The following is a 23,432-nucleotide window of genomic DNA, read 5'->3' on the forward strand; positions in this document are numbered from 1 at the left end:
CAGCAGTAGAATGCAGGGTGGTATTCTGCTGGCAAGCAACAGCACAAAGGCAAGAAGATAGAGGTAACAACACATCACGCGAAACAGCCACGAGTGTCAGTAAGAGTGTCCATCATTGAATCTTTGAATGACGAAATGGAGATAAAACTGTCCAGTTTGAGTGTTTTTTGCAGCTCGTTCCTGTCACTAGCTGCAGCGAACTGAAAAGAGGAGCGACACAGGAATGTGTGTGCTTTGGGGACCTTTAACAGAATGTGCCTGGCAGAACGGGTGCTGTATGTGGAGGATGAGGGCTGCAGTAGGTATCTCAGATAGGGGGGAGTGAGGCCTAGGAGGATTTTATAAATAAGCATCCACCAGTCGTGCCTTTTACTGAGGAGTGGCTTCCGTCTGGCCACTCTAACATAAAGGCCTGATTGTTGGAGTGCTGCAGAAATGGTTGTCCTTCTGGAATGTTCTCTCATTTCCACAGAGGAACTCTATAGCTCTGTCAGAGTGACCATCGGCTTCTTGGTCACCTCCCTGACCAAGACCCTTCTCTCCCTCGATTGCTCAGTTTAGCCGGGCGGCCAGCTCTAGGAAGAGCCTTGGTGGTTACAAACGTCTTCCATTTAAGAATTATGGAGGCCCTGTGTTCTTGGGAACCTTCAATGCTGCAGACATTTTTTGGTACCCTTCCCCAGATCGGTGCCTCGACACAATCCTGTCTCAGAGTTCTACAGACAATTCCTCCAACCCCATGGCTTGGTTTTTGCTTTGACATGTGCTGTCAACTGTGGTACCATATATAGACAGGTGTGTGCCTTTCCAAATCATGCCCAATCAATTGAATTTACCACAAGTGGATTACATTCAAATTGTAGAAACATCTCAACATTCCATAGCAATGGAAACATCATGCACCTGAGCTCAATTTCAAGTCTCATAGCAAAGAGTCTGAATACTTACAGTGAGGGAAAAAAGTATTTGATCCCTTGCTGATTTTGTACGTTTGCCCACTGACAAAGAAAGGATCAGTCTACAATTTTAATGGTAGGTTTATTTGAACAGTAAGAGACAGAATAACAACAAAAAAAATCCAGAAAAACGCATGTCAGAAATGTTATACAATTATTTGCATTTTAATGAGGGAAATAAGTATTTGACCCCTCTGCAAAACATGACTTAGTACTTGGTGGCAAAACCCTTGTTGGCAATCACAGAGGTCAGACATTTCTTGTAGTTGGCCACCAGGTTTGCACACATCTCAGGAGGGATTTTGTCCCACTCCTCTTTGCAGATCTTCTCCAAGTCATTAAGGTTTCGAGGCCGACGTTTGGCAACTTGAACCTTCAGCTCCCTCCACAGATTTTCTATGGGATTAAGGTCTGGAGACTGGCTAGGCCACTCCAGGACCTTAATGTGCTTCTTCTTGAGCCACTCCTTTGTTGCCTTGGTCGTGTGTTTTGGGTCATTGTCATGCTGGAATACCCATCCACGACCCATTTCCAATGCCCTGGCTGAGGGAAGGAGGTTCTCACCCAAGATTTGACGGTACCTGGCCCCGTCTATCGTCCCTTTTGATGCGGTGAAGTTGTCCTGTCCCCTTAGCAGAAAAACACCCCCAAAGCATAATGTTTCCACCTCCATGTTTGACGGTGGGGATGGTGTTCTTGGGGTCATAGGCAGCATTCCTCCTCCTCCAAACACGGCGAGTTGAGTTGATGCCAAAGAGCTCCATTTTGGTCTCATCTGACCACAACACCTTCACCCAGTTGTCCTCTGAATCATTCAGATGTTCATTGGCAAACTTTAGACGGGCATGTATATGTGCTTTCTTGAGCAGGGGGACCTTGCGGGCGCTGCAGGATTTCAGTCCTTCACGGCATAGTGTGTTACCAATTGTTTTCTTGGTGACTATGGTCCCAGCTGCCTTGGGATCATTGACAAGATCCCCCCGTGTAGCTCTGGGCTGATTCCTCACCGTTCTCATGATCATTGCAACTCCACGAGATGAGATCTTGCATGGAGCCCCAGGACGAGGGAGATTGACAGTTATTTTGTATTTCTTCCATTTTCAAATAATCGCACGTACTGTTGTCACCTTCTCACCAAGCTGCTTGGCGATGGTCTTATAGTCAATTCCAGCCTTGTGTAGCTCTACAATCTTGTCCCTGACATCCCTGGAGAGCTCTTTGGTCTTGGCCATGGTGGAGAGTTTGGAATCTGATTGATTGATTGCTTCTGTGGACAGGTGTCTTTTATACAGGTAACAAACTGATATTAGGAGCACTCCCTTTAAGAGTGTGCTCCTAATCTCAGCTCGTTACCTGAGTAAAAGACACCTGGGAGCCAGAAATCTTTCTGATTGAGAGGGGTCAAATACTTATTTCCCTCATTAATATGCAAATCAATTTATGACATTTTTGAAATGCGTTTCTATGGATTGTTTTGTTGTTATTCTGTCTCTCACTGTTCAAATAAACCTACCATTAAAATTATAGACTGATCATTTCTTTGTCCGTGGGCAAACTTACAAAATCAGCAGGGGATCAAATACTTTTTTCCCCTCACTGTATGTAAATCAAATATTTCTGTTTTTAATACATTTGCAAATATTACTAAAAACCTGTTTTCACTACGTTGTATTTTGGTACTTTACTAGGATCCCCATTAGCTGTTGCAAAAGCAGCAGCTCCTCTTCCTGGGGTCCACACAAAACATGAAACATACAGAATGACATAATACAGAACATCAATAGACAAGAACAGCTCAAGGACAGAACAACATACATTTTTAATGGGATACTGTGTGTAGATTGAATCCATTTTAGAACAAGGCTGTAACATAACAAAATGTGGGAAAACGAAAGGGGTCTGAATACTTTCCAAACGCATTTTATAGCTAACGTGAGTTTAAGGCACGATTTTGAGCAATTCCAGGATGTAGTGTATATGAGGTGGCGTTTCTTCTATTTTCCTGGTGGGCCTGACAGCGGAGCACAGACCTCTCTCTCTATCTCTGCAGCCTGGATTGGTTGGTGTGGGGGACACAGGAGTATAATCCGGTAGCATTAACTTGCTCTCTAAAAAAAGCACTCTCGACAGGGATTAGATTATCACGGTAAAGTCAGCTCAGACTCTCTCTCTCCATCCAACCCTCTGTCTGTCTCTCTGTCAAGCGCAGTGTGTAAAATAATCTGGAACGACACAAGGGTTAAATACCCAAGTGAGAGCATCTAAAGAAATACAGTCAACATGTCCAATACACATGATCCATCTCATCCAAGTCCATCTAATTTCTCAGACAGCGCATCTTTCACATGTAATTAGTGGTAGCCTGGCAGGCTAATGTTGTGTAGCTCAAACAACGATAGTGTCATTACACAGAGATTACAATAAGTGTCAATTTGCTGATGGTATACTTTTAGTAGAATAAGTGTCAATTTGCTGATTGATACAATTGTAGGTGAAATTGGTGGAGCTTGATGCTGAAACGGTGATAAAACATGGTGATAATCCTAGTATCGTATAGCCTGGCAATAGGCAGAATATTTCCGGATGCATCTCCGTCATAGAAAGAGTCGAGTAAGGGAAGCTTATATAATTCTGAAATGAAAGGCACACAGTCTAAAGCCGGTAAAACATATCGCCTAAGGCTGTGTAGGCTACATCTACGCTATCACTCTTATGTAACTTTATCCAGAAAGTAACTACCCACATAGACAACAGATTAACATCCAATTTTGGTTGCCATTGGATCGAGTTGTCAACAAATGTGAATTCAACTTGAAATACACCAAACCATGAAATCCTATTGTCGATATGTAGGACAGGAGTCTTTCAAATAGGATAAAAGGCCATATCTGATTTTTTTTTTTACAGACAAATTCCCCCTTAAAAACAATTATATCACCACCCAGTCCACCACCTTCCACAACAAACAGTACTTAGTCAGTAGTTAGACTGTTTTTAACAAGTAATTAGGCCTATCATTAAATAATTTGCAGTCTATCAATCACTAAATTAAACCGATAGTTTGTAGCAAACCTAAGGAAGGGAAGCACTGCTGGCGTACACAATGGTAGGCATTTTTGTAAATAGAAGGTGCTCTTTGGTCAGGGAGTACAACATACATCTGTGTACTCCCTGACGAAGGCCAAGCTGCCGAAACAAGTCAGAGTTTTTCATCTTTGTTCCATTGAACATTCCATACAAATAAAGGCATTTGAATGATATGGTCTCCCTTGCTTTAAAAAAAAATACATTGTTTGTTGACAGTTTGAGCATCTAGACATAATCTGTGAGGGACCATTCTAATGAAGTGCTATCCAATATGTCCTCATTTCCTGTGTGCAACTAATGACAGCTGGCAGAATCAGGATCAGGTTCCCTGAGGTGGTGCATCATCTCAACACCGCCTCATTGGGAGACTACAGTATAGGCTATAGGTAACCGGACACCCTGAGACCCATCTAATCATGGCTCCTTCTCCCCGTCTCAGAGGGCTGAACAGAAGGGATCTGGGTCTGCCTTACCTCCTCATCTCCCATCTGGACAAATGAACAATGTTTCCCCTACAGATGTGAGATCTTAATTTGATACAGTTTGCTATAGCATGAAAATAATCCTGCAGCAACAGGAAAAAGTCATTATTTTTTGTGGATTATAATTAACAGATATTTTTGTAGGGGTTGATACATTTTCCATAAGGGTAAATGAAGTTAGAAATTTCAAAGTGGAAATTACAAACTTCAGAAGACTTTTTAAATCTAAAATACACTATAAGTTTAAAATGTCCTGCGTTGCAAATAACATATAGTTAGTTACTTTATAAATGGCACCTTAATAATGAGGTTTACATATCTTTCCATTCTCATCCCATATGTACATATATACTGTATGTTATACCACCTATTGCATCTTGCCTATGCCACTCGGTCATTGCTCATATATTCTCATATACTCATATATTTATTTGTACATATTCTTATTCCATCCCTTTATTTAGATTTGCGTGTGTTATGTAGTAAATTGTAAATTGTAAATTGTTAGATTACTTGTTAGATTTTGCTGCACTGTCAGAACTAGAAGCATAAGCATTTAGCTACACTTGCAATAACATCTGCTAACCATGTATATGTGACCAATAAAATTTGATTTCTCCCTCAAAACCATCAGAATAAATCTAAGATTTTAAAAAATGTAAATAACGTTGATGTTTTTTTGTGAGGAAGTCACACCATTTCACATCTAGCTAAGGATTATTTTGCTTCAATGATTTGACTATGGGTACTAAAGCTAGCATACATTTTTACAACATTAGCTTGCTATCTGAGCCAGTCAGTGAAATGATGCTGCTGACCAACCCGCTACTAACTAAGTGCTTAACACACATTGTTGAATCTTCCAAAAAAAGCTAGTTGGCAAGATACTTTAGTAGTGCTAATTCTTTATTATGTGTTCAGGAATTAGCTATTCTGCAGCGAGTTATTGCAGTAGCCTCCCGAGTCAGCTGTTGTGCTCAGCCTACCCAACGATATAAAGCAACGTTAGCGATCACGGGGAAACATGCTGATCTACAGACTGATTTCTGATAACAGTTCCTCTTAAATTTCGGGCCGCAAGTCTACAACTTTAGGTTAATTTAAAAAGGCTAAGAAATGTTTATGCAGAGCTAGCTAGCTAGTCAGCTATGTCAGTAAGCTAGCTACAATAGTTAGCTAAGCAGCTGGTCAAGTGAGTTTTGCAGGAGATAGCCACCGCCTTGTTTTTATTTTCTCACAATTGCAAACTATTAAATCACGGTCACAAAGTTTGTAATAATTTAGCTAGTAAGTCTGCCTATTTCATGGAGAGTCATGCGAGAGCGCAGTGATATGTAACGAGTGCCCTGGGAGTCAGGAAGCAAGTTCAGGGAATGAGTGTTTTAAATAAAAGAAACAATGAACACAAAACAGAAACAATGAACACAAAACAGAAACAATGCACCGACATGAAAACAGAGTCAATAACACCTGAGGAAAGAACCAAGGGGAGTGACAGGTATAGTGAAGATAATCAAGGAGGTGATGCAGTCCAGGTGAGTGTCATGAGGCGCAGGTGCGCAAGACGATGGTGACATGTGTGTGTGATAATCAGCAGCCTGATGACCTAGAGGCCAGAGAGGGAGTATACGTGACAGTACCCCCTCACCGGATGCGCAGCTCCAGCCACAAGATGCCTTCAAAGGGGATGAACCCGGGGACCAGGAGTGGACCGGTCACACCTGCTGATGTGCGAGAACCTGTCACGCCAGCTGAGGCACGGGAACTTGTGGAGTCAACTGGGGAGCAGGAACCTGACAAATCAGTTGAGGCAGGGGAGTCTAGCGATCCGGTTGAGGTATGAGAACCTGACAAGCCGGTGGAAGCAGGGGAGCCTGGCGATCCAGCTAAGGCATGAAAGCCCGACGTGCCGGCTGAGGCAGGGGAGCCTTGTCGATCCGGCTGAGGCATGAGAGCCTGACGCAGGGAAGCCTGGTGATCTGGTTGAGGTATGAGAGCCTGTAGCAGGGAAGCCTGGTGATCTGGTTGAGGCATGAGAGCCTGTAGCAGGGAAGCCTGGTGATCAGGTTGCGGTATGAGAGCCTGTGAGAGCCAGGGAAGCCTGGTGATCTGGTTGAGGTATGAGAGCCTGTAGCAGGGAAGCCTGGTGATCTGGTTGAGGCATGAGAGCCTGTAGCAGGGAAGTCTGGTGATCTGGTATGAGAGCCTGTAGCAGGGAAGCCTGGTGATCTGGTTGAGGTATGAGAGCCTGTAGCAGGGAAGCCTGGTGATCTGGTTGAGGTATGAGAGCCTGTAGCAGGGAAGCCTGGTGATCAGGTTGCGGTATGAGAGCCTGTAGCAGGGAAGCCTGGTGATCTGGTTGCGGTATGAGAGCCTGTAGCAGGGAAGCCTGGTGATCTGGTTGAGGTATGAGAGCCTGTAGCAGGGAAGCCTGGTGATCTGGTTGAGGTATGAGAGCCTGTAGCAGGGAAGCCTGGTGATCTGGTTGAGGTATGAGAGCCTGACGCAGGGAAGCATGGTGATCTGGTTGAGGTATGAGAGCCTGACGCAGAGAAGCCTGGTGATCTGGTTGAGGTATGAGAGCCTGTAGCAGTTCGGACCCGACGTCATTACTCTGACACAAAAAAATATATAAAATAAACGCTTCCTTTAGGTGAGGTGTTTTTCTGTAATGAGTGCGCTGAGAGTCGGGAAGCAAGTTCAGGGAGTGAGTGTTTTAATAAATAAAAGAAACAATGAACACGAAACACAAACAACACACCTACATGAAAACAGAGTCAATAACACCTGAGGAAAGAACCAAGGGGAGTGACAGTTAATGGGAAAATAATCAAGGAGGTGATGCAGTCCAAGTGAGTGTCATGAGGTGCAGGTGCGCAAGACGATGGTGACAGGTGTGCGGGATAATCAGCAGCCTGATGACCTAGAGGCCTGAGAGGGAGTATACGTGACATGACATCACAAAATAGTAACTATGTTTTTATTTTTGAATGGCGGACGCTCTGGAATACAAAGATTTTAGGATGAGTTTGAGTGATCGTGGGAAAATCGATACAGTTACATATCGGGATATCATTTTTGACGATATTTCATCTTGTATTGTTTTGACAATACCAATGCCTGAAATAAGACTCCAGTATTTTCCCCATTATAGCTTGTTCTCCATCTTCACTTTAAATAGAGAGCCAATTTGTGTCCAGTGCTTTTATTTCCATGACTGAACAAAATTAATTTTCTCATGGCGTTCTCTTGATGTTTGGAACATCGAATAGCAATAAAATCCCAGTATCGAATCGCAAATTAATATAGAATCGCGAGCTTCGCATATTTTATTGGCACATGAGTATTGTGATAATATCGTATCGTAAGGTCCCTGGCAATTCCGAGCACTAATGAGTTCCACAAGACAGGACATTTGAAGTACTTGCGTCACGTAGGAGTGACGCCACCTTTCGGAAGACAATGAATCTAAGGGGTCACTACTACAGCGAGAGTGAGAGGAGTGAGAGTGAAGAACCATGGGAGTATGTGTTTTCCCAGCAGATCAATATTTAAAGGAAAACTCCACCCAAAAACTTTGTATTTATTTAATTTGTCAATTCTTCGTATAGTCCCACAATGTCTCCCAATGTAGTTTACTTAAATTAATAGGCCTAATTTGTGGAATAAACACATGGAAAAACACATTGGCACCTACATTACCAGTCAAAAGTTTGGACACACATTGTAGATTAATGGTGAAGACATGAAAAAACTATGAAATAGCACATATGGAATCATGTAGTAACCAAAAAGTGTGAAACAAATCTAAATATATTTTATGAGATTTTTCAAAGTAGCCACCCTTTGCCTTGACAGCTTTGAACACTCTTGGCATTCTCTCAACCAGCTTCACCTGGAATGCTTTTCCAACAGTCTTGAAGGAGTTCCCTCATATGCTGAGCACTTGTTGGTTGCTTTTCCTTCACTCTGCGGTCCAGCTCATCCCAAACCATCTCAATTGGGTTGATGTCGGGGGATTGTTGGAGGCCAGGTCATCTGATGCAGCATTTAATCACTCTTCTTCTTGGTTAAATAACCCTTACACAGCCTGGAGGTGTATTGGCTCATTGTCCTGTTGAAAAACAAATGATAGTCCCACTAAGCCCAAACCAGATGGGGTGGCGTATCACAGTAGAATGCTGTGGTAGCCAATTATGGTTCAGTGTGCCTTGAATTCTAAATAAATCACTGACAGTGTCACCAGCAAAGCACCCACACACCTCCTCCTCCATGCTTCACGGTGGGAACCACACATGCAGAGATCATTGGTCCACCTACTCTGCGTCTCACAAAGACACAGTTGGAACCAAAAATCTCAAATTTGGACTTCCACCGGTCCAATATCCATTGCTAGTGTTTCTTTTTGGTGTCCTTTAGTAGTGGTTTCTTTGCAGCAATTCGACCACGAAGGCCTGATTCACGCAGTCTCCTCTGAACAGTTGATGTTGAGATGTGTCTGTTACCTGAACTCTGTAAAACATTTATTTGGGCTGCAATGAGGCTGGAAACTCTAATAAACGTATCCTCTGCATCAAAGGTAACTTTGGGTCTTCCTTTCCTGTGGCGGTCCTCATGAGAGCCAGTTTCATCATAGCGCTTGATGGTTTTTGCGACTGCACTTGAAGAAATTGTCAAAGTTCTTTACATTTTCTGCATTGACTGACCTTCATGTCTTAAAGTAATGGACTGTCATTTATCTTTGCTTATTTGAGCTGTTCTTGCCATAATATGGACTTGGTCTTACCAAATAGGGTTATCTTCTGTATACCACCCCTACCTTGTCACAACACATCTGATTGTCTCAAAAGCTTTTAGAAGGAAGAAATTCCACAAATTAATTGAATTGAAATGCATTCCAGGTGACTACCTCATGAAGCTGGTTGAGGGAATTCCAAGAGTGTGCAAAGCTGTTTATTTATTTTTTTCACCTTTATTTAACCAGGTAGGCAAGTTGAGAACAAGTTCTCATTTACAATTGCGATCTGGCCAAGTAAAGCAAAGCAGTTTGACACATACAACAACACAGAGTTGTACATGGAGTAAAACAAACATACAGTCAATAATACAGTAGAAACAATGAGTCTATATACGATGTGAGCAAATGAGGTGAGATAAGGGAGGTAAAGGCAAAAAAAGGCCATGGTGGCGAAGTAAATACAATATAGCAAGTAAAACACTGGAATGGTAGATTTTCAGTTGAAGAATGTGCCAGTAGAAATAAAAGCTAATGGGGTGCAAGGGAGCTAAATAAATACAGTAGGGGAAGAGGTAGTTGTTTGGGCAAAATTATGTTTGGGCTAAATTATAGATGGGCTATGTACAGGTGCAGTAATCTGTGAGCTGCTCTGACAGCTGGTGCTTAAAGCTAGTGAGGGAAATAAGTGTTTCCAGTTTCAGAGGTTTTTGTAGTTTGTTCCAGTCATTGGCAGCAGAGAACTGGAAGGAGAGGCGGCAAAAGGAATAATTGGTTTTGGGGGTGACCAGAGAGATATACCTGCTGGAGCGCGTGCTACAGGTGGGTGCTGCTATGGTCACCAGCGAGCTGAGATAAGGGGGGACTTTACCTAGCAGGGTCTTGTAGATGACCTGGAGCCAGTGGGTTTGGTGACGAGTATGAAGCGAGGCCCAGCCAACGAGAGTATACTGTTCGCAGTGGTGGGTAGTATATGGGGCTTTGGTGACAAAACGGATGGCACTGTGATAGATTGCATCCAATTTATTAAGTAGGGTATTGGAGGCTATTTTGTAAATGACATCGCCGAAGTCGAGGATCGGTAGGATGGTCAGTTTTACGAGGGTATGTTTGGCAGCATGAGTGAAGGATGCTTTGTTGCGAAATAGGAAGCCAATTCTAGATTTAACTTTGGATTGGAGATGTTTGATGTGAGTCTGGAAGGAGAGTTTACAGTCTAACCAGACACCTAGGTATTTGTAGTTGTCCACATATTATAAGTCAGAACCGTCCAGAGTAGTGATGCTGGACGGGCGGGCAGGTGCAGGCAGCGATCGGTTGAAGAGCATGCATTTAGTTTTACTTATATTTAAGAGCAGTTGGAGGCCATGGAAGGAGAGTTGTATGGCATTGAAGCTTGTCTGGAGGGTTGTTAACACAGTGCCCAAAGAAGGGCCAGAAGTATACAGAATGGTGTCGTCTGCGTAGAGGTGGATCAGACTCACCAGCAGCAAGAGCAACATCATTGATGTATTCAGAGACTGCCAGAGGCCCGGACAACAGGCCCTCCGATTTGACACACTGAACTCTACCAGAGAAGTAGTTGGTGAGCCAGGCGAGGCAGTCATTTGAGAAACCAAGGCTATCGAGTCTGTCGATGAGGATGTGGTGATTGACAGAGTCAAAAGCCTTGGCCAGGTCAATGAAAACAAGGCAAAGGGTGGCTACTTTGAAGAATCCAAAATGTCAAATATATTTTGATTTGTTGAACACTTTTTTTCGTTACCACATGATTCCACATGTGTTATTTCATAGTTTTGATGTCTTCACTATTAAACTACAATGTAGAAAATAGTAGAAATAAAGAGAAACCTTGGAATGAGTAGTTATGTCCAAACTTTTGACTGGTGCTGTACATCCATTCACAAATCAGGCAACATGTTTCCTATCTGTATAGAGTGGGAGACTTTAGTGAAAATGTTTTATTAAAGATGCCTAATATTGGCCCCTAAGTGCTGTTGTGTACTGTATATACATTTTGTTCAAACCCATTTGTTATTTGTTTAGCCTGATTGATTGCTCTTCATTTGAAGCATGGTTATGCTCAAACTATCCCCAAATTAGAAAGTCAAAAACAGGGACAGTAGGCATACTGTATGCTGGCAAGACAGTCACACGAACAGCCTCGATGGTTAGATAGTAGATCCTCTGTTTAGTACCAACATCCAAAGAGAAGATGCATATTCAGCTAAATGTCTCACTCATGCACACACACACACTAACCGGATACAAACAAATACACACACCATGCCAGAACAGAGTCCTCTGCCCACATTGCTCTCAGCCGTGGCATTGCCAACTGACCAGAGCCAAGCTCTTCACCAGACACCAGCATGTGTGTTCTAAACACAGCTACCGCAATTGAGCACACACACACACACACACACACACACACACACACACACACACACACACACACACACACACACACACACACACACACACACACACACACACACACACACACACACACACACACCACTCTTATGTCTACAGCCTTTACACACAAAGAACTTTAAGCAAAAGCACACTCACATTGAGTATGAAGCATTTCAACAATATTATGCTCAACTGTCATTCTTGACTATGAATAGTGTTTTTCAGTTCGTGGTCCACAGTGGCACAGCAGCTGTGAAAACAGTGTATTTGCATACTACTGAGGATGCCACTACAGTACCCTGCACCTGACACGTGAGGAATGTCATTCAATAAAACTGTCCCTACAGTAAAGTGCAGTACATTTCTACTTCTTTTTCAAAACGTAGTAAAAATATATACTGTAGATTGGATTCTACTTCTATGTAGCATAGTAATAATGCCTTAGATGGTGGTTAACCATTCCTATCAGGCTATAGATTACATGAGGTATTTAGCAAGTTGTCCTGTAGCATAGCAGGTTGTCCTGTAGCATAGCAGGTTGTCCTGTAGCATAGCAGGTTGTCCTGTAGCATAGCAGGTTGTCCTGTAGCATAGCAGGTTGTCCTGTACCATAGCAGGTTGTCCTGTAGCAAAGCAGGTTGTCCTGTACCATAGCAGGTTGTCCTGTACCATAGCAGGTTGTCCTGTAGCATAGCAGGTTGTCCTGTAGCATAGCAGTTTGTCCTGTAGCATAGCAGGTTGTCCTGTACCATAGCAGGTTGTCCTGTAGCATAGCAGGTTGTCCTGTAGCATAGCAGGTTGTCCTGTAGCATAGCAGTTTGTCCTGTACCATAGCAGGTTGTCCTGTAGCATAGCAGGTTGTCCTGTACCATAGCAGTTTGTCCTGTACCATAGCAGGTTGTCCTGTAGCATAGCAGGTTGTCCTGTAGCATAGCAGGTTGTCCTGTACCATAGCAGGTTGTCCTGTACCATAGCAGGTTGTCCTGTAGCATAGCAGGTTGTCCTGTAGCATAGCAGTTTGTCCTGTACCATAGCAGGTTGTCCTGTAGCATAGCAGGTTGTCCTGTACCATAGCAGTTTGTCCTGTACCATAGCAGGTTGTCCTGTAGCATAGCAGGTTGTCCTGTAGCATAGCAGGTTGTCCTGTAGCATAGCAGGTTGTCCTGTACCATAGCAGTTTGTCCTGTAGCATAGCAGTTTGTCCTGTAGCATAGCAGGTTGTCCTGTACCATAGCAGGTTGTCCTGTACCATAGCAGGTTGTCCTGTACCATAGCAGGTTGTCCTGTAGCATAGCAGGTTGTCCTGTAGCATAGCAGTTTGTCCTGTAGCATAGCAGGTTGTCCTGTAGCATAGCAGTTTGTCCTGTAGCATAGCAGGTTGTCCTGTACCATAGCAGGTTGTCCTGTAGCATAGCAGGTTGTCCTGTACCATAGCAGGTTGTCCTGTACCATAGCAGGTTGTCCTGTACCATAGCAGGTTGTCCTGTTGTCCTAGCATAGCAGGTTGACCTGTACCATAGCAGGTTTGTACCCAGGTTGACCTGTAGCATAGCAGGTTGTCCTGTACCATAGCAGGTTGACCTGTACCATAGCAGGTTGTCCTAGCATAGCAGGTTGTCCTGTAGCATAGCAGGTTGTCCTGTAGCATAGCAGGTTGTCCTGTAGCATAGCAGGTTGTCCTGTAGCAAAGCAGGTTGTCCTGTACCATAGCAGGTTGTCCTGTACCATAGCAGGTTGTCCTGTAGGCAGGTTGTCCTGTAGCATAGCAGTTTGTCCTGTAGCATAGCAGGTTGTCCTGTACCATAGCAGGTTGTCCTGTAGCATAGCAGGTTGTCCTGTAGCATAGCATAGCAGCAGTTTGTCCTGTACCATAGCAGGTCCTTAGCAGGTTGTCCTGTAGCATAGCAGGGTTGTACCCAGTTTGTCCTGTACCATAGCAGGTTGTCCTGTAGCATAGCAGGTTGTCCTGTAGCATAGCAGGTTGTCCTGTACCATAGCAGGTTGTCCTGTACCATAGCAGGTTGTCCTGTAGCATAGCAGGTTGTCCTGTAGCATAGCAGTTTGTCCTGTACCATAGCAGGTTGTCCTGTAGCATAGCAGGTTGTCCTGTACCATAGCAGTTTGTCCTGTACCATAGCAGGTTGTCCTGTAGCATAGCAGGTTGTCCTGTAGCATAGCAGGTTGTCCTGTAGCATAGCAGGTTGTCCTGTACCATAGCAGTTTGTCCTGTAGCATAGCAGTTTGTCCTGTAGCATAGCAGGTTGTCCTGTACCATAGCAGTACATAGCAGGTTGTCCTGTACCATAGCAGGTTGTCCTGTAGCATAGCAGGTTGTCCTGTAGCATAGCAGTTTGTCCTGTAGCATAGCAGGTTGTCCTGTAGCATAGCATGTACCATAGCAGGTTGTCCTGTAGCATAGCAGGTTGTCCTGCAGCAGGTTGTCCTGTAGCATAGCAGGTTGTCCTGTACCATAGCAGGTTGTCCTGTACCATAGCAGGTTGTCCTGTACCATAGCAGGTTGTCCTGTAGCATACATTGACCGCAGCACTAAGCGTCATGAATACCCCCATCATGGGAATAACACATGAATGCAATCATTTCAAGATCCTACCTTCCTACATGATTTCAAGATCCTACCTTCTTACATGATTTCAAGATCCTACCTTTCTCCATGATTCCAAGATCCTACCTTTCTCCATGATTCCAAGATCCTACCTTCCTATATGATTTTAAGAACCTACCTTCCTACATGATTAAAAAACTACTTTTTCAAGATAAACCATATAACTGAAAAATCTCAACAAACAACCTCTGTCCGCCATGTCTCCCCCCCATGTCTCTCCCACTTAATCTGTATGATTAAATCATTTTTCCTTGGCCCTAATTTAGTCGGGGATGACGATACTCTGCCTGCCGGATAGTTGCTGAGCATACTCCCCATTGATGGCCATGCTGAGAAGATTACCCTAATAGCAGCAGATTACCTCCCCACATGTTGGCCACACACGGGGGGGATGGTGTGTGTGTGTGTGTGTGTGTGTGTGTGTGTGTGTGTGTGTGTGTGTGTGTGTGTGTGTGTGTGTGTGTGTGTGTGTGTGTGTGTGTGTGTGTGTGTGTGTGTGTGTGTAGGGAGCCGTGGTAGTAGAATATCTTTCGCTAGCTATATATCTGAAAGCATGGCTACCTACAATATTGGTCTAAATCTGTCTGTCTAAAATATCTGTCTGTCTTTGTCTATCCTTTTTGTCTGTCAATTCAAAATAAAATGTTCTTGATCGCATACACATATTTGCAGATGTTATCGCAGGTGCAGCGAAATACCTAACAATACAAACAAATCCAAAAAAGAATAAGAAAGTAATTAAGAAATATCATAAGGAGCAATGTCAGAGTCCAGAATATAAATATGTAACCTCAGCAAAAAAATAAATGTCCCTTTTTTAGGACCCTGTCTTTCAAAGATAATTAGTAAAAATCCAAATAACTTCCCAGATCTTCATTGTAAAGGGTTTTAAACACTGTTTCCCATGCTTATTCAATGAACCATGAACAATTCATGAACATGCACCTGTGGAACAGTCATGCACCTGAAGACACTAACAGCTTACAGACGGCAGGCAATTAAGGTCACAGTTATGAAAACTTAGGACACTAAAGAAGCCTTTCTACTGACTCTGAAAAGCACCAAAAGAAGGGTCCTTGCTCATCTGCGTGAACGTGCCTTAGGAGGTATGAGGACTGCTGAAGTGGCCAGGACAATAAATTGCAATGTGCGTACTGTGAGACGCCTGAGACAGCGCTACAGTGAGACAGGACAGATAGCTGATCTTCCTCGCAGTGGCAGACCATATGTAACAACACCTGCACAGGATCGGTACATCCAAACATTACACCTGCGGGACAGGTACAGGATGGCAACAACAACTGTCCGAGTTACACCAGGAACTCACAATCCCACCATCAGTGCTCAGACTGTCCGCAATAGGCTGAGAGAGGCTGAACTGAGGGCTTGTAGGCCTGTTGTAAGGCAGGTCCTCACCAGACAACACCGGAAACAACGTCGCCTGTGGGCACAAACCGTTGCTGGATCAGACAGGACTGGAAAAAAGTGCTCTTCACTGACTCGTCGCGGTTTTGTCTCACCAGGGGTGATGATCGGATTCACGTTTATCGTCAAAGCAATGAGCATTACACCGAGGCCTGTACTCTGGATCAATTTGGAGGTGGAGGGTGCAGCATCATCGGACTGAGCTTGTTGTCATTGCAGGCAATCTTAACGCTGTGCGTTACAGGGAAGGCATCCTCCTCCCTATGTGGTACCCTTCCTGCAGGCTCATACTGACATGACCCTTCAGCATGACAATGCTACCAGCCATACTGCTTGTTCTGTGCGTGATTTCCTGCAAGACAGGAATGTCAGTGTTCTGCCATGAACAGCGACGAGCCCGGATCTCAACCCTATTGAGCACGTCTGGGACCTGTTGGATCAGAGGGTGAGGGCTAGGCCCATTCCTCTCAGAAATATCTGGGAACTTGCAGGTGCCTTGGTGGAAGAGTGGGGTAACTTCCCACAGCAAGAACTGGCAAATCTGGTGCAGTTCATGAGGAGGAGATGCACTGCAGTACTTAACGCGGCTGGTGGCCACACCAGATACTGACTGTTACTTTTGATTTTGCCCCCCCCCCCTTTGTTCAGGGACACATTATTCCATTGCTGTTAGCCACATGTCTGTGGAACTTGTTCAGTTTATGTCTCAGTTGTTAGATCTTATGTTTGCAAAAATATTTACACGTTAAGTTTGCTGATTATAAATGCAGTTGACAGTGAGAGGAGCGTTTCTTTTTTTGCTGAGTTTATGTATATGATGGTGTGTATAGACATTATGGACAGTATATTAATAGAAATGGTGTGTACAGCAGTAGTTATTAAGGATGAGCCTTGACTAGAATACAGTATATACATAAGAAGTGGGTAAAACATTATGTAAACATTATTAAAGTGAACAGTGTTCAATGACTAAGTAAAGGTGCATGGTAGAGTACCGGGTGGCAGCCAGCTAGTAACAGTGACTAAGTTCAGGGCAGGCTGGCTTGTGGTGACTATTTTAAACAGTCTGATGGCCGGGAGATAGTCTGTCTGTCTGTCTTTTCAACCATCCAGATTCATCTACAGATATCTTTCCATCTATACACACATCATTACGATTACAGACCTCTAAACATCAGATCCCATTCTGCCAAGCTTGATTTCGACTGCGTCAGGCCTACACTGATATGCTTTCTTTCAAAGTCTAGGCCTATCCAGGAGGCAAGTCATCCAAACCATTTTTATTTGACAAGACTTAAGATTTGATAGCGAGGGTTTTGTGTCTCTGGCCTACAATTCCACAGCATGCTGTGTGGATACACAGCTGCAATACAGAAATACAACTCAGGGTGGAGATGGTCTAACTGTCTATTGCCTAACTGTCCATATCTTCTCTATAGGTCTCCAACATACTGTGGTGAGAAGGTTGAACAGCAGCAACGGCTGAATAATGACAAAGGCATACAAATATTATTGAAACTGCCAGTGTGGGTTTTTAGGCAGTCCAGATGGAGTAGACTAAGAGGCCATTGAGTGAGTGGAGAGAAAAGGAATTCTAGTAATCTGCTGCTGATCCTGTACAATAGATGCCTTGTCTCTTTTGTTAGGGCCACTCACAAACACAAGTTTGCACTGACAATGATAGCACCAATAGTCTGCCTTAGGAATGGAAAGAGAAAGAAAGATACGTGTGAAAATGATAAAATAGGTCTACAGAAAGAAACCAATGGAAAGCAATTGTGTGCCAGCAGAGTGAGCCTGTTTTTCGTTATCTTGAGATGTCAAGAAAAAAATGAAATTCTATGTCTCTAATCTAGTCAAGTGTAGCCTAGAATATACATTATATATCTTGATATTATAGAGCCTTCTAACCTGCCTGTTGAACGCTACATTCGCACTGTGAATTAATTAACCATTGAAGGACTGTTTATCCCCTCTCCTCTTCACCACAATGCACTGTCCTCCTCAAACGTTTTGGTGGCACCATGAAAAGCTATCATTAAAACATTTGCATTGAACTGTCGTTTATTTTATACAGATGTACATTTATACAGTAGGAAAAGAGGTTTAAAAAAGTACCTTACCTCAAGACCTAAACGAATGTGTTGTGTCCTCCAGTAGCCTACCTACACACTTCAGCAAATATTTGTTTTAAACACGATGACAGTAGCATGCATCCGTAGAAAGTTGTCAAAATATTTTATCGGGAACAGTCCTCCAATTACATGTTTATAGTTTACTGCTTGCTCCCCGATTAATTCCTGGCGTGATTTCTTACTGCTCTCAATGTGCCCAGAGTGCAAAGTTTCCGTCGGGTCGTTTAATCATGGTCTCGATGTCCCGTTTCGACTCGCTACCCTTGAAATAGAATCGGTTTAGTACTCGACAGACTACAAGCAATAGGCTTCCAGACAAAAATGCATCAAAACAAAAAAAGTAGGCGCTAAAGCTCCGCCCTGTGTTTCCAGCAGACTGCAGTTTCTGTAGCCTAGATACAAAAACATGTCGTGAAAACAATAGGCTATATTTGATGTAATTTCTTAATCTGATTTGGCTATTGAAATAATCCCTGCACACTGCCTGGACACGGACATCCACCGCCAATAAATAAAAAAATAACGCTTGTAAGTGTAGTTTGCCTACAAGCGTTCTCTTACCTACCTGTACGTTGTTAAAACCCCAAGGGCAGAGTAAATTAGATGATGTGCATCGATGGCATGCATCAAAGAGAAGATGTCTCAGTGACGCCTCCTCCACTGTGGCGGATAGTTTCTCTGTTTTTTATGTGTAATAAAGTAGGTTAAATACCCAGACTCACGTAACATAGTAACAACTCACAACAAGCCTATATAGTGCATTCGTAAAGTATTTAGACCCCTTGACTTTGTCCACATTTTGTTACCTTACAGCCTTATTCTAAAATGGATTAAATAGTCCCCCCTCATTAATCTACACACAATGCCCCATAATGACAAAACGAAAACAGGCTTTTAGATTTTATTGCAAAGTTGTTGTTTTTTAAACGGAAATATCACATCTGCATAAGTATTCAGACCCTTTACTCTGTACTTTGTTGATGCACCTTTAGCAGTGATTACAGCCTCGAGTCTTCTTAGGTATGATGCTACAACCTTGGCACACCTGTATTTAGGGAGTTTCTCTCATTCTTCTCTGCAGATCCTCTCAAGGTCTGTCAGGTTGGATGGGGAGCGTTGATTCACAGCTATTTTCAAGTCTCTCCAGAGATGTTCGATCGGCTCAAGTCCGGGCTCTGGCTCAGCTACTCAAGGCCATTGAGAATTGTCCCGAAGCCACACATGCGTTGTCTTGGTTGTGTGCTTATGGTCATTGTCCTGTTGGAAGGTGAACCTTCGCCCTCCGTCTGAGGTCCTGAGCGCTCTGGAGCCGATTTTCATCAATGATTACTCTGTACTTTGCTCCGTTCATTATTGCCTAGATACTGACTAGTCTCCCAGTCCCTGCTGCTGAAAACATCCAACAGCATGATGCAGCCACCACCATGCTTCACCGTAGGGATGGTGTCAGGTTTCCTCCAGACATGACACTTGGCATTCAGGCCAAAGAGTTCAATCTTGGTTTCATCAGACCAGAGAATCTTGTTTCACATGGTCAAAGAGTTTTTAGATGCCTTTTGGCAAACTCCAAGCATGCTGTCATGTGCCTTTTACTGAGGAGTGGCTTCTGTCTAGCCTCTCTACCAGAAAGGCCTGATTGTTGGAGTGCTGCAGAGATGGTTGTCCTTCTGGAAGCTTCTCCCATCTCCACAGAGGAACTCTGGAGCTCTGCCGGGTCTTGGTCACCTCCCTGACCAAAGCCCTTCTCCCCCGATTGCTCAATTTGGCTGGGCTGACAACTCAACTCTCAGACCACTCTCAGGCCTTGGTGGTTACAAACATCTTCCACTTAAGAATGATGGAGGACACTGTGTTCTTGGGGACCTTGAATGCTGCAGAAATGTTTTGGTACCCTTCCCAGATCGGTGCCTCGACATAATCCTGTCTGTCTCACAGCTCTACAGACAACTCCTTAGACCTCATGGCTTGGTTTTTGCTCTGACATGCACTGTCAATTGTGGGACCTTATATAGACAGGTGTGCGCCTTTCCAAATCATGTCCAATCAATTGGATTTACCACAGGTGGACTCCAATCAAGTTGTAGAAGTAACTCAAGGATGATCGATGGAAACAGCAAGCACCCTCCCTGGCGAGGATGCTATGGGACTAATTTCCAGCGTGTGTGTAGTTGTTCTTGTTTGTCTAGCGTTTCGTAGTCCAGTTCCTCCCCTCACGTGAGAGATATCGTTCACCTCCAGCTCGTGGCTTCAGCCAATCAGACTATCCCCATGCACTCATAGCTTGGGGGGACATCGGTGCATGATTACAAAGTTGTCCCTGTTGTTACCAGTGTAGGATGAGCTAGAGTAGCAGTATTCTATGTATTTCTCATTCCTGTTATTACGTTACTACTGATATTGTCTGCAATGATTATTCACTGTTTACTACTTCCGATGTATTTAAACAGTCCTTGTGCTTGTGTGTTGCTGTGCAATAGCCTTGTCCTTGTCATTATTCTTACTGTGCTTTTGTCATGCTAGGTATTAATCCGGTGTTACTATGTAATACATGGTTATTAGGTCATCATTAGGTCATCATTAGGTACAGTCCTAGGTACAGTCGTTGTTGTCCCCATGTGCAGTTGCAAACCGTAGTCTGGCTTTTTTTATGGAGCAGTGGCATCTTCCTTGCTGAGCGGCCTTTCGGGTTATGTCAGTATAGGACTCGTTTTACTGTGGATATCGATAATTTTGTACCCGTTTCCACCCAAATCTTCAACAGGTCCTTTGCTGTTGTTCTGGGATTGATTTGCACTTTTCGCACCAAAGTACGTTCATCTCTAGGAGACAGAACACGTCTCCTTCCTGAGTGGTATGACGGCTGCGTGGTCCCATGGTGTTTATACTCTGCCTTGCGTACTATTGTTTGTACAGATGAACGTGGTACCTTTAGGCATTTGTAAATTGCTCCCAAGGATGAACCAGACTTGTGGAGGTCTACAATTGTTTTCTGAGGTCTTGGCTGATTTCTTTTGATTTTCCCATTATGCCAAGCAAAGAGGCACTGAGTTTGAAGGTTGGCCTTGAAATACATCCACAGGTACACCTCCAATTGACTCAAAGTATGTCAATTAGCCTATCAGAAGCTTCTAAAGCCATGACATTATTTTCTGGAATTTTCCAAGCTGTTTAAAGGCACAGTCAACTGTGGCATATTCTATCCTGTACGTGAATATTCTTTATTCCTTCATTCTCTGTATCTTTACAGAACCATCCCCATGTTTACCTCCATGTTCATATCCAGTGTGTATAAATAAAGTTCATGTGTGTGTCAACTCTCGGGTCCCAAGTCAGTGGGTCACAAACCAGCAAACATGTAGAGCCGGGTCACTCTCTTTCATTAATATCAACACGAAACGAAGTTGATTGATTCATGAAAAGTGATGAACTAATTTCAGATTTCAATAGGACAAGTTGGTCAGGTATGCTTGGCATACGTTGTTATTATATGCTGTTGAATACTAGCTTTTAGTTATACAGTTGGACAGCTATCATCTACTGTACTGTTGAAGGCCTGTACAGATCTCACACCAAGTGCGGAGATGCATATCCATAAATTTGAATACAAAGTAGAGAAGAGCAAGAACAAGTCTCTCACCGTTGCTACCTGCTATAGAACACCCTCTGCCCCCAGCTGTGCTCTGGACACCATATGTGAACTTATTGCCCCCCATCTATCTTCAGAGCTCGTGCTGCTAGGCGACCTAAACTGGAACATGCTTAGCACCCCAGCCATCCTAATCTAAGCTTGATGCCCTCAATCTCACAAATTACCTACCAGGTACCTCCCCAAAGCCGTAAACACAGGCACCCTCATAGATATCATCCTAACCAACTTGCCCTCTAAATACACCTCTGCTGTCTTCAACCAAGATCTCAGCGATCACTGCCTCATTGCCTGTGTCCATAATGGGTCAGCGGTCAAACAACCTCCACTCATCACTGTCAAACGCTTCCTAAAACACTTCAGCGAGCAGGCCTTTCTAATCGACCTGGCCGGGGTATCCTGGAAGGATATTGATCTCATCCCGTCAGTCGAGGATGCCTGGTTATTTTTTTAAATGCCTTCCTAACCATCTTAAATAAGCATGCCCCATTCAAGAACAGATATAGCCCTTGGTTCTCCCCAGACCTGACTGCCCTTAACCATCACAAAAACATCCTATGGCGTTCTGCATTAGCATCGAACAGCCCCCGTGATATGCAGCTTTTCGGGGAAGCTGGAAACCATTATACACAGGCAGTTAGAAAAGCCAAGGTGTAATGACTTTCCTCCTCTTCTTCCGAAGAGGAGAGGCGAAACGGATCAGAGGACCAATACGCGGCGTGGTAAGTGTCCATGGTTCTTTTTAATGCGTTAAGGTACACATGAACAACTGACTACAAAAAAAACAAGAAATGTGAAAACTCAAAACAGTCCTATCTGGTGCAAAGACAGAGACAGGAACAATCACCCACAAACACACAGTGAAACCCAGGCTACCTAAGTATGATTCTCAATCAGAGACAACTAATGACACCTGCCTCTGATTGAGAACCATACTAGGCCGAAACATAGAAATTCCCAAAACCTAGAAAAACAAACATAGACTGCCCACCCAACTCACGCCCTGACCATACTAACTAAATACAAAACACAGGAAATAAAGGTCAGAATGTGACAGTACCCCCCCCCCAAAGGTGCGGACTCCGGCCGCAAAACCTTGACCTATAGGGGAGGGTCTGGGTGGGCGTCTGTCCGCGGTGGCGGTTCTGGCGCGGGACGCGGACCCCACTTCACCATTGTCTTAGTCCGCCTTATTGTCCGCCTCCGTGGCTTTCTCACCATGGCAACCCCTCTCAATGACCCCACTGGACAGAGGGGCAGCTCGGGACAGAGGGGCAGAAGCTCTGGACAGAGGGGCAGGGGCTCTGGCACCTCTGGGCTGAGGGGGGGCTCTGAGGGGCGACCTCTGGCGCGGACAGGCCGGGAGGCTCCGGCAGCGGCGCCGGAGGGGCAGGGAGGAGACAGAGAGACAGCCTGGTGCGTGGAGCAGCAGCGGCGCCGGCGGCGGACAGGCGGGACAGGCGGGAGGCCGGCAGCGGCGCCGGACCGGCAGCGGTGGCGGACAGGCGGGAGGTGGGGCTCCGGCAGTGGCGACAGGCGCGCTGCGGCAGCGGCGCCGGACAGGCGGGAACGCTCCGGCAGCGGCGCCGGACAGGCGGGAGCACCTGCAGGGAGGAAACAGAGAGACAGCCTGGTGCGTGGAGCTGCCACAAGAGGCAGCGGCGCCGGACAGGCGGGACGGGACACGCCAGGAACGCTCCGGCGCCGGACAGGCGGGAGGCGCCGGACAGGCGGGAGCACCTGCAGGGAGGAGACAGAGAGACAGCCTGGTGTGTGGGGCTGCCACAGGAACCACCAGGCTGGGGAGACCTTCAGGAGGCTTGGTGTTAGGAGGAGCCTGAAAGACCGGGCTGTGGGGGAGCACTGGAGCTCTGGTGCGCAACCTTGGCACCACTTCCCCAGGCTGGACAACTACTCTAGCCCGG

The 23,432-nt window shown here is 44.7% G+C and overlaps 1 protein-coding gene across 2 annotated transcripts in view; it reads right to left on the reverse strand.

The window, feature by feature from the left end:
- Positions 1–18,548, reverse strand: part of LOC118370572 (zinc finger protein 516-like) — a 43,280-nt gene extending 24,732 nt beyond the window's left edge. Inside the window, exon 1 of one of the 2 annotated variants that reach the window (XM_052470324.1) lies at positions 18,427–18,548. The gene's annotated coding sequence lies outside the window, so the exon portion shown is untranslated. Of the gene's footprint in view, positions 1–17,849; positions 18,300–18,426 lie in introns of those variants that run through there. The other variant, XM_052470323.1, reaches the window with a different exon arrangement.
- Between the last annotated feature and the right edge of the window lie 4,884 nt (positions 18,549–23,432).

This window comes from Oncorhynchus keta, chromosome 19, assembly GCF_023373465.1.
Source record: "Oncorhynchus keta strain PuntledgeMale-10-30-2019 chromosome 19, Oket_V2, whole genome shotgun sequence".
In the NCBI taxonomy this organism is placed as follows: Eukaryota; Metazoa; Chordata; class Actinopteri; order Salmoniformes; family Salmonidae; genus Oncorhynchus; species Oncorhynchus keta.